This window comes from Lepidothrix coronata, unplaced genomic scaffold (assembly GCF_001604755.1).
Source record: "Lepidothrix coronata isolate B3197 unplaced genomic scaffold, Lepidothrix_coronata-1.0 Scaffold154, whole genome shotgun sequence".
NCBI classification, from domain to species: Eukaryota; Metazoa; Chordata; class Aves; order Passeriformes; family Pipridae; genus Lepidothrix; species Lepidothrix coronata.
This window is the reverse complement of record NW_016690334.1, coordinates 1,345,682-1,358,057: the sequence shown is the minus strand read 5'-3', so window position 1 is coordinate 1,358,057 and position 12,376 is coordinate 1,345,682. Positions and strand designations below refer to the sequence as shown.

Genomic DNA, 12,376 nt, shown 5'->3' with positions numbered 1-12,376 from the left:
GCCTGAGCTTCAGAGAGGTTACAAACGGGGCCTAACCAGCCCATGGAATAAACACTAACAGAGATTCCTTGAAAAGAGACGGAATTTCTGCTGTTTAACCACTTCAGACCACTCTGCAAAACTGCAGCCACATGACAATCCCAAAGGAAGCGACGACGACACACGGAGAAGTTTCAAGAGTTTCTTTGGGGGAATACCCTGGTTTCCACCAAACTCCAGACAACGTGGATCCTACCAAACCACAGGGAAATGGGCCTAGGGGGAGAAAAAATTTGGAGGCTGGTCCTTTCACACTGTCAAGGTGGCAAAACATGCTCTTCCCAGGCATGGAAAAAAGAAGCATCCGGGATGAAAGCCTTGAAGAAAAATTAAACCAAAAAAACCAACAAAACCAGAACTGCCCAAAAATATATATCCACACCACTGGAAACACTAACTACTTCTGTACCACCCTGGGCTCTGTGGTGCCTCTCAGGCAGAAACTCTAAGACTGTAAATATATTTAAAGTAAGGCACTAAAGGCAGTGATCTCTGCAAAGCTGGGGCTGGCACGTTGCTTTCAATGGAACCACTCGCTTTGCTGAGTCTTAATGGAATCCTCTCATGGCTTCTTCCAAGTTCAAATAAACAAAAAGCTACCAGGTTTACTCTGGGCCTGTGCAGCAACGTCCAAACAGACTGGTTACCTTCACAACTGTTTAAAACATCCCCTCTGCCAAAGCACAACTGTTGCACCCATATATATATGTAGGCAAGTGTGTGTATATATACACACATGCACTAGATATAATAGAAGAAGAATTTTTTTAACTGACTTTACAAATTAGTTTAGTGGACGATGCTTTTTAGTATCGTGTTAAAACCTTGCTGTCATTTATAAACCAGGGAGTTAACACTGGCTTGGAAAGACGTTGAACAGAAACTATTCAGAACTTAAAAACTAGAGTTGCTAGGGAACAAAAAAAAAAAATTAATTCAAACAAAAACGAGTCAGGTGGAGCTATGGAAGGAGGTAATTCTAATGAAATGAAAAGCCTGGTCACTAAAATTTCAGTAGGAGGAGGGAAAAAAAAAAAAAAAAGGATGACTTCTGTAACAGTTTGCCAATACATGCAGAAAATCCAGCATTGCTTTTAACAAACAATTTAAAAGGCTACACACTGGCTAATGGCTCCATGGAGATTTTCCCTCCTGCTAACAGTTTGTCCTGCCTTGTCAAACCCTGTGGTCCCCACTGAAGGCTGAGGTGACACCAAACATGCCATGACAGACCTTTGTCACGGGAAAAACCACATGTCTGCATCATGCCAGGTCAGCAGAACTGGGATGGTTATTTCATTTATGTAATGAAAAAGCATTTGATACACCAAATAAATATTTCAGAGCCTTTGAAGTGCACTGTTCTTGCCAGCAGGACAACCACGTGTCAGTGAAATCCAGGAACTGCTGTTCCTAGGACTTGGGTCAGGCTTATATCCCTGCATATAGAAAGGATAATGAGTTGGTACAGAGCTTTGTTAAGTACCTGCAGATGTTGTTAGATGAGCACATCTGCCAAAGAAACGGAAAGCAAACTGACTTGCTTAGTTGTGGATCCCAGTGTAGTTGTGCATACCAGTATAGCTGTACCTCCCAAAAAACAGCCTCACCTATATTTGTCAAATTTTAACCAGAACTGCTCTGTCCCTCCAAAAATTCCATGTCATTCCACAGGTTCTCTGCCCCTGCAACTGAGGTTTCCAGTGAATAAGATCCTGAACACTCCCCCCAAATCACATCCTGCAGGATCTCGTCCTCCATCCACCACATTTTCCACTTTGAAAGTCTTTAACAACACCTCCCTGGTTATTCACAATTACAGCCTGCAGATCAGAGGTTTCTCTTCAGCGGAAAATGGAGAACTTCTGAAAAAAGGTAATTATTATGAGCCTTAAAAAATTAACGTGTCTAATGAGAGGCTAATGACAGGGGCCATGACTCTGCAGATGATGCACCTGAAGTGCTGTGGTCCAATTAACAACACCAGTTCAAACACAGCCTAATGCTTCACACGGTGGATTTAGAAAGAAGAATATTTAATGTGAAACCATAATTGCAGCTGTAATTTTCCATATTCCCTCCACACAAGCAGTGCTGGAATCAGAGTGCACCATCCTTCAGCAGGTCTCACCTTCTGGGATGATGGAATAAGGAACTGGGTGCTGGGACTGGGGTTTCTCCTCAGTCTCAAAGAAAAGATGTGTGGGACCATTCAGAAATCATTTATTTCAATGTACAGGGTTTTTTTTTTTTTTTTAGGAAAAATGGGACTACTAAAAAACATTCCCATTTTAAAACCTGTTGCTGATGCCAACACACAAGCATCTGGATTTAAAGCCAGGTTAAGTTCCCAAGAAGAATAACTCTGTGTTAAATATAATAGTGAGGAGCCAGGCCTCATCCTCATGGATCCTTACAGACTACCTGTAAATTGGGGAGGGGCACTGCCAAGACATCAGATATTGCAAAACTGTTTTCCCTACGTATTGTTTAAATATAGATTACAACTATAGCTGTGCATTAATCACACTCTGACAAACCTGCATGTAAGAACGCAGGTGTACTTACTGATTTATATCATTGTAGCCAACCTTCTTCTTTGATTCGAATGCAAGAAAATCCAATACTACATAATCCTCTAAAAATCTTTTTATAGGATTTTCTCCTTAACCTCTATCCTGACCGTCTAGTTTTATTCAAAAGCCAGTTGGTCCTAGAGAAAACAAGTTGTTTCAGGAGGACCTGGGTGAAAAGCCTATTGTCCTGCAAACCCATGTCCTGTATTTGCTAAAACTCTTGTCATCTTTTCTGTCTTTATGTTCTTTGTGACTTGTCCCACGCAGGGAGTCACTGGCTGCTCACCTGCTGTGGGTTCAGGCATCGCCCTTCGGATGCAGCTGAAGTGGTAACTTCAAGATTCCAACAAAGAGGAGAAATTCAAAACAAACAAAAAAAGAACACTGACAACCTCAAAAACTTCAGGATACAGACCCAGAGGGTTTTACTACATCTAATTTAGCATACCTGGTAAAAACACCTCAAAATTAATATAACTGTCATCCTGCTGACCTAAATAAAAAAACGCAGCACAGAGCTTTTCATGTTGCTTCAGCGAGTGAAGCAACTGGGAGAAAACAAACTTCTGCTGCCTTTACACTTCCTGGCAAAAATCCTACAGAAACAGGCTCAGGCCCATAGTGCTTTGGTAGCACACAGTAGACAGAAATGAATCACCAGGATGAAAGAAAGCAAAAGCTCACTACAGACTTCTTCAATACATTTACTGTTTGTTAGTCGAACTTAAGAAATAAAAAACCCACATAAAGCGCTTTTGAGCAGCAGCATCTCCTCACCACTGTAATATATGGGCTCAGCTGGGATTAATTCCCAAATTCACGGGATGAACTGGGAACTGTTGCAGTGCTTGGTTGGGGGGGGGGGGGGGGAGAGAAAGAGATAAAAAGATCAGGCAAAGGAACCCAGAGAATTGAAGATCCTGCTGCTTCCCCGTCGGTCAAGGCTGCGAGCCCAGCACTGAATCACCATCAGCTCAATGGCAGATTAAAATGAGACATACTTGTGTAATAATAAATCAACAGAATTAATACAAGCTTATCTTCCACCAACTTAGAAGGGGGGAGGTGACAAATTGCGCTTAAGGACAAACAGTTTTACTGTTGCTGCACAAGCTGAGTGTCTGTAGGAAACGGCTAAATTTAGACAGCCAGCTTTTGATGAGAGCAACGGAAATTAATTCAAGTTTTTTTGTCTGTGTGGTTTTTTTAAACAGCTCTAGAATGTTACTCATCTCTCGAAACTCTTACCAAAAGAAGAGACTTCATAATGCACCATCCCTCTCCCTGCCTACTCCCTCCTACTCTTGCCCCTATAAAAGGAAGAATTGCTCCTTTGGGCTACAGCAATTTAGGAACTTAATGCAGTTTAACAAATTCCCTATCTCTTGGCTGGAGCTGTTTGGCTCCGACAGATGAATCAGAGAAGTCCATAAACGTCTGGAGGATTCCTACAGACTTTTTCTTGGATGACTATATATGGCAAGTACAGATCAAGTTATCTGCAATCGTTTTAACCTAAGCTTCAAACTTTTTACCTTATTTCTGGCTTTGTGGCAAACTGCCTTCATCTGCAACACCCCAGAATTGGACACAAACTGACCACTGCTTTTCCCAAAAGCATTTTCCCACTCGTTGCAAGGCAGTAAAAACACTTGAATTAAGATACACTTAGGTAAAAATGAACTTTTTTTCAATCACTTCTGCCTCTCAGCAATACGTTTCCATAGATGAGCGACCCAGACTGTGATGCTGTGAAGCTCATGTTTTCATTTACACTATTTTGCTGTTATTGAAGGTGCACCTCACCAGGCAGCAGATGTTTTCCATCACTTACTACCTGAAATACCAACTAACACCAAGTGTCACGAGAAGTCTTGCACAAACTGGCAACGGAAGTGAAATCCACACTCAAAAAAAAAAGAAGAGGGGAGGTCAAAACTGCCCGACTGATGTACACAGGGACTTACAAAGGAATTCCAGCCATGCCTGCAACACCCTTTAATGCAGAGAAATACTCAATAAACTTCTTCCTATCACCATCTTTTATACATCTGATCATTTTTACAAGATGCTTAGTGAATACATCAAAGCCAACAGCATGTGATACAATACTGAAGGCTTCTTTTAGCTGCATCCAAAGCCTTCTCTCCGTGCATCCAAAGCAAAGGGTACGCCAAGTTCAAGCAAGTTCTTTAAGCTAAATATTCCTAACGTGTCTCAAATGGACATCCTGAGCCACTGAGGGCTCACAGTGGGTAAGATCCCAGCTCCTCAAAGCCAGCAGTGAAGCCCGGGTACGCAAACGTGAAAGCCTGAAAGCGAACTCTGAGTTCTGGACGCAAAAACGCCACAAGGGCTCACTTTTAGATGTCACTTAAAGCAAAGATCCACGGCCAGACCTTTCCTCTGCAAGAGCCTACAACTGATGCCCCTGGTGGAACTCAGCAGAGGAAGAATCGTGGCACAGCCACTGCCCCATCGCTCTAAACTGCGGGGCAGAGTCACAGAGGACTGAGAGCTGCCAGCGCGAAATGTAGGCACAGCCACGCTCCATCCTGTGAAACACTCCGAGGAAATGCAGATAAAACAGGTAAAGAAAAAGCCACTGTTCAGAGGAGATTGTATCTTACCCAGCTGCTTATTAACACCGTGCAGTTAAAACACGGTATTTTAAATTTCCAAAGGCGCGCTGTGTCTGGAAATGCAATATTTGAATAAGCACTCTTAAGACCCAAAGCATATCAAGTTTTCCCACCTGACTACACCCTTATAAACAGTGACATTTCTGAACCACTGATCTCTTTCTTAGCCAGGTCAGGGCAGGCACTGAGGCTCATGCTTAAGGGGAAAAAAAAAAAAAAAGGAAAAGGAAAATTGGGCAAGTGACATCGTGGACTCTCTGAATCAGTATTGATTACACAACTTATCTTGATTTTATAACTTCTACTTATTGGATCCTGATCATCTGTGCTTATAAAAAGGTGGAACTGCTCATTTTTTGAATTGATTTTTGGAATGGCTTGTGCAGCGTTTGATGGTCCCTCAGATCTGAGGACTGAGATAACTCATTCATTCCATGGATTCACCCATGCCATGGATCCATCAAAGCCCAGGTGCCTGATGTGTTATTCCTGATGCTGCTCTCCAAGTTCATATAAGAACAAGGAAATGTTTCAGTGCCATTATCAGACAGTGGGAGCACAAACAACTGTTAGCACCTCTTGGGAGAGAACAGATATTATTCAGTTGCATTCCATGGGGCTTTTTTCCTAGTGTAGATCCTAGGGAAAGGACTGCATGACAGAAACTCCTCATGGGTCAAGTTCTAGATGCACAGCTGTGAGCGAGACAACTCCACAGCCCAGCTCTCTGCACTGCAATCTGCTTTTTTCCAACCACGTCAGACCTAGACCCCAAATTTTTACGGCTCTTCTTCCTCCTCCTCTGCTGGATGAGCTCCCAGAGCCCTGCAGCAGGCACCGCTCGCTGCCTTCCAAAGTGCTCCTGCCAACTTCCCTGCCGGAGCAGGGACTTCTCAGGCAAGCCTGGCAACTCAGCACAACCCTCCTGCTCCCTGTTCCCCCCAAGTCCTCTTGTGTTCAGCACCCTCCTTTTGACCAGGAGTTCACTTTTGGGATAAGTAAGCCATTAGTGTGATCCAAACCAGCCAAGGTTATTCCCCCCATAAACAACTTGTCCAGTGTTTCCTCAAGGACTTTGCTCTCTTCCATTTTTCTGCTCCATTTTTTTTGACAGCTCTGACTGATGCTTGGGAGCGTTTCCCATTAAAAACCAGCACACTCAAGTGTGTAATATGTTCCTAAAACCTAAATATTTGCCAGATTGCCATACAGAAATATACTTCATTATCTTTTCCATAACTGCATAAAATACAAAAACTTAGGTTGCAACAGCATGAAACACTCCTGAAAGTGTGAAAATTATTGCTCATTTTCATGTAAACTGGAGTATTAAAGTACAAATCACACTGTTTACATTAACTGATCAGAAGAATTCCAGTTGATGCAAGTAGGAAGCTGGAATTATTAACATTTTTCTCTGAACTGGGTCTGTTAACTAATAGCTTTTTCACCCCTTATCAGCTGCACAAACAACAATGGATTTTAAATCAACTAAATGACCTGTGAACTTCTCCTAAATGGGGGGCACATAATTTAAGGCAGCCAAGAAAGTTTCGCAGGAGTCAAGAGGGCTCCTCACAAGGGGCACATGTGGAGAGAGTTAAAGCTTCAAACCGCTATTTTTTTCCCCCCCTTACTCAAGTGTCAGCTGTGATAAGCCAAAATTAACAACCCTACACTGAACCACTTCAAATGAAGGGGAAAAAAAATTTCTTCTTGCTATTCTAGGTATTTTAAGTTGCATATGAGCACGGTGGCTAAATATAGACGGTGACAACAAGAGACAGCATTGTCCCTTCGGGCACATTGAATATTATCTCAGAATTCCCATCTTCCTGGGCTGAGCCTCCAGTGTTGGGCTGTTTTGGTTTTGGTTTAAATTTTTCTTACTTAGCAAAGTGGATATTAACCCTGACTTCGTTTTAGATGGAGCAGTTTAACAAAAAGTGTTTTGTTTTGTTGGTTTTTTTTTTAAAAAAAAGGAAATCCTGATTCTGCAAAAGCACCAGAGAGATTTCCAGTAATTTTCCCAGCTCTGTGTTACTGCACAGAGAGCAGATGCCTTCTACTTTCTGAGAGCTCTGTCACTCTGCTTTTAAAACGAGAAAGGCATCAATATGAAGTTTTTACAGCATCCTAAACCAGAAAGCCAAGTTAAAATTTTCAGATGTGAAAGTGTCTTTCTCCCCAGGAATTCGTGCGCTTCACTTTCACGTTTCCATTAGGAGTGCAAGGAATAAAATCAATAATTACTAGTTTCAAAACACTTCCTAGGAGTGCAAGTGCATCATCTGGAATCCAGCAGACTCACATGAGCCTTTAATATTGAACACGACCAGACTTTCAGACGACACGGCTGCTCCCGACTTCTGAAGTATTTAAATACCACTGAGCGAAGCGCAGGTTTCTGCCTAATGCACCCAATGCACTTAGAACATTGACAACACTTCATTTTTAAGCTGGCTTCTATATGAAGTTTAATTTTTAAAGCCATCTATAAATTATCAATGACATCTGTTCTGAAAAATGTCAATTCCTGTTCCTTAGGTTGGCAGGACCCATCTATTTTGTGTAACGTCCTCTTCATATTCCAGCAGTTTTAAAGCTCTGTTGACACACGGTTTTTAAGTGAGGCATTGCTCTCCTGGGATTTCATTACTTAGACAAGCCTTGTTCTAAGGTACCAAAGACAACAAATGCACACAACTGTTCTGGACTATAACCCATGGCTCTGTCTCCCAGAGATGAAGTGACAGGCACAGATACCCTGAAAACATCCCCGTGCATGGCACCCCTTCCATGTCACACAAACCAACGGCAAGAGCAAGCAGCAGCTGGAACACCAGCTTGCACCAGCCACCTAATCTGCTGATCAGTGAAGTATGGGGGCCCTCATCATCACTAATTCCTGCAACTGAGATGATAGTTTATTGTGACAAGGTACAAGCACAGGGCTGTCACCACACTGCCATTCCATCAGCCAAAATCTCATTTTGGCTATTCTGTTTATCTAATTGTACCATACAGTCACAATTTAGCATGTCATTCTTTCATTTCTTCAGCTGTTGGGCACTACCGTTGTGGCTCATTAAAATGCAATTAGGTTTGGGTTTTATGCCCTTACAATGTTACAAAGGGAAGGGTAAAAATAATTTACAAATGTCCACAGTAATCTTCCAGATCTTGTACAACACAAACTACTTCCACTTTTTAAAGAACACACACAATAAAAACATCTCATCTTTGTTTTCAAGTCTAATACAACCTTTTTGCTTTTAATATATTCTTTTTGCCTCTTTTCATTCCTCAACCATTAAGCTACTGAGCTCCTGTCTACACAGAGGCGTCCTCTAAAATCAAAGCTGGGTTTCAAGAAAGTTTAATCTTGAAGAAACAACTGCACCACGTGCTCTGGTTCTATATGAACATATCATAAACTGTCACCAAGTCCTCTCCCACTATTTGTCACACAGCAGCAAAACAGACATTGTCTGCTTCTGATTCTGTAATTGAGGAGCAGTGTCTGCTGGATGCTGAAATCCTGCTTTCTGGTCATGGCAAACATAAATCAAAGAAAAAAAAATCTGCTCTATTAAATCTATTTGCTCTGGGAAAAGAGGGATTTATCATCCTGTAGAACAAGTGGTCAATAAGATTCAGAAGTGCTTAGTACAGACCTTGATGAATCGGGATGCCACAGGTGACACTGTAATTGTATTTGAAAGGAATCCACAAACAGAAAGGTGAGTGCTCTATTTATTTCAGTGTATAGACAGGCTGGGGATTAAATGCATCACAAACAGAGCAGGATTTTCCCTCTGCATCCCCTCAGGGAGGATCCTTAACAGACTGTCCCAGGAGGCAAAAGCAGCAAGAGAGAAAATAGAGCTGCTTTAACAAGTAAATCTAAAATGGGTATTTCTTATAGAGCCATCACAGAAGAAACGGCTTCCAGGAGCTTTTCAACGCCACACAAACCTTGAGCAAGTGAAAAAACCAAGTTTCAGCAGCAGCCAGACCAGGTCAAGTTTAGGGGCCCTGCAGGGAACCCATGGAACCATAAGACAATTCACTGGCAAATCCCATTCCATGATTCAGGAATGGCTGGGCATAACCCCTGCCTCCAATCACCATGATTCCCAACACAAAAGGCAGCTTGGTTTCTCATCCAGGACAAGAATTTAGTCCCAAAGGACAGAAAGGAAGTTGAAATAGCACAACCATGTAATTAATAAGGAACCGAATACAGGTGTATTGCAACGACAACTTCGGGAGTTACTAAATTAACCACAGACTAACCCCTTTTTCCCCCCTATTTTTGTACAGAGGAATCCAATTCTGCTGCTTCATGTGTCTCAGTTTTGTTCCAGCAACTTAATCACTGTGTGGAACCAATGTCCTTCCCTCACACAAGGACCAGTTTTAGTGCAGCACACAAAATACTCCCCAGAACGATAAAACCCTCCCACCATCCTCCCCGGCCTTCAGCCAGCCGGAGCCTGGACTTGGATGGCGGAGCTGCATCTGGTTTCACTTTCCGACAACAAAACAAAACTCACAGGCATCATTCATTATCCCCGAGGTCCCACACCGAGGCTTCCAAATACACTTTAAGAACTAATTAAGTGCTTATTTAAAGCCGAAGAGGACGTAAATACTGAACTGAAAGCGAAGCGATGAACTCGCGGCGCTCGGTGCCCGGTTATCTCCGTGAAGGATGAGCTCCCGGGCTCCGGCCCTCGCGCCCCAGCATCAATTTCCTGTTCCAGCCGAGGAAATCTTCCACACGTTGGACTCGACTTATGCTTCAGTGTCTGCTCGGCCTTGGACACAGCACCAGACAAAGATAATGGTTTTGACTGGGGAAGATAACGTTTTGAATTCAGGGGCTAAGCTGTGTCGCGCTTTTGCCGTCGGACCCGAGGCCAAAATTCAAGGGTGCTCAAGGCAGCCTGGCCAAGCTGTGCGTGGTCAGAACTCTCCCTTTCAGCCAGGGATGTGACACAGAGAAACTCCTCACATGAGTTCTGTAACATCTCCTTTTGCCTCAAAATCTCTGTGCACTTGGGAGATCTACCCATCTCGTGCATTCGCTATAGCTGAGGAGGGAAATGAGATTCATAAGCTGCAGCCTTCATTCAGTTCCAAAGTATTATCCTAGCAGCTAAAAAAAGCCATAATTTGCTCCTACTACTGTTCTTTTTACTGAATTATTACAGCCAGGCTGGCTTGCATCTTTGGACTTAAGTATTTAGCTTTTTAAGTAATATAACCACCTGTATATATTGTTTATCTCTGTGCTTCTTTCACCCAAAGGTATAAACCATATTCCTAAATTTGATACACTTGTAGCACAGTAACAACAAACAAAAATCCAGACAAACTCAAGCTCTCTCTGTGCTGGCCTCTGCCCCAGCGAGGATGCAGCCTCGTATCAGACAGGATATAAGAGCCCAGACAGATGCAGTCTGAGGGAGAGGTACTAACCAAACAGCATTCAAAGAGAAAACAGGAGAGGCCGCCTCTTACGAGAGCCAGGAGACATTTTTACAGAACATACTTCACTGGGAACATCACAGGACAAAAAAAAAAAGAGTCCACTGTTTGCACTTCGATATATATCCCATTTCAGTCTGTGACAGAAGAGGCAGCACAACCCAAATTAAAAGCACTGCTAACAGAGGCTGTTGCTCTTTTATTGTGATTGTTACAAGTCACGTTAGTAGAAATTTGTGAAGTGTTTTAACGCATTTTCATTTCAGCTTAATTAATTTTCATAGGAGTTTGAGCTTAATTAATTTTCACAGAAGTTTGAGCTTAATTAATTTTCATAGAAATTTGACAATTTTCTCATTTGTTGTTGAAATCACAACATGAGTTTTCCATATGCAAGGCAAATATAATAATATCAGCTCACAAAGTCGTTTTTGGACTTGTTTTTGTATTTCACAACCAAAAATACTTCCAATGTAAACTGTTAACTGAAGCTCTGACAAGTTTTATTATAAATATTCCTAGCTTTAAAGAGAAATTTGAATATATTCACTTAGTGTATGTTCAAGACAGTTTAGGTCTGACAGCTCCAGATTATGCCTCATTTATATGGAGCAGTGATCAAACTCATTAATATGTGAAAGAACTAAAGAGGCAGAGGATTGTGAATCAAACAGCATGAGCAAAGTTGTCGAGGAACATGAATAGCTTATGAGGATTTACGTAAGGTGATAGTTTCCAGGGCCCCTTGTGCCAAGGTTTCTAAAGGAGATGAATAAACAGGGAGCAGTTGGAGCAGCCGCTCTCAGGCTGCGGCACAGCCCCCGCACACACAAACCCGCCAACTTAAGCCAAGGAGGAAGCACTTAATCTGCCCATAATTCACCCCATGTGTTACCAGCGATAGGGCCCTCTCCTCTCAGTCAAGGTGAGAGATTTGACAAGGCAGGTAAAGCCTGTTCAGAACTTTTCTCCTCTTGCTTGTGGTGCGGCGGCTCAATAATTTAAGGAGCGTGTCTTGCAGGGGGAAAATCAAATCTCACTGTGAAGCAGCGTCTCCTTAAGATTCATTTAATCTTCTGATAACACAAGCTGTGCACACACAATCGCTGAAGATGATAATCTGCTGTATGTAACATTAAGTCTACTATTATTCCATTTATTAAAAAGTGCTATAATAATGTTTTGTGCATACATGTACTAAAAAGACAAGTGGATTAGGAGATGAAAATTCAGGGTGCTTCTTCCTTACAGTGTGTGGCTGCCTAACACCTCCCATTTCTGATGTACAGACATGTGGCTTAGCATGTTTTGTGTGAGAGCTCTGCCAACAGCAGCTCCCCCAGCAAGAGCCAAAGACCCCCACACCACTGATTTTGGGGGGAAGGATAACCTCGAATCAAAGCCACGTTCACTTGTTACCAGTTGTTCTTTTTCCTAAGTAAATAAATCATCAGCAGATGAAACTACTAGGAAAAAAGGGAGTGCTGATTTACTTGGCATAGGCTCTTACATTTCTGACATGAAAATCCCTGGTTACTGCTGTCCAACACATGCCACAAACGACCTATCAAAGTGATCACATTTAATCTTTTGAAGGTATGGAGTGGTTTGAACCAAAAGACA

At 42.3% G+C, this 12,376-nt stretch overlaps 1 protein-coding gene across 7 annotated transcripts in view; it reads right to left on the bottom strand.

The window, feature by feature from the left end:
* The window catches only part of CUX1 (cut like homeobox 1), a 272,065-nt gene that overhangs the window by 170,864 nt on the left and 88,825 nt on the right, over positions 1-12,376 (bottom strand). The window lies entirely within an intron of this gene.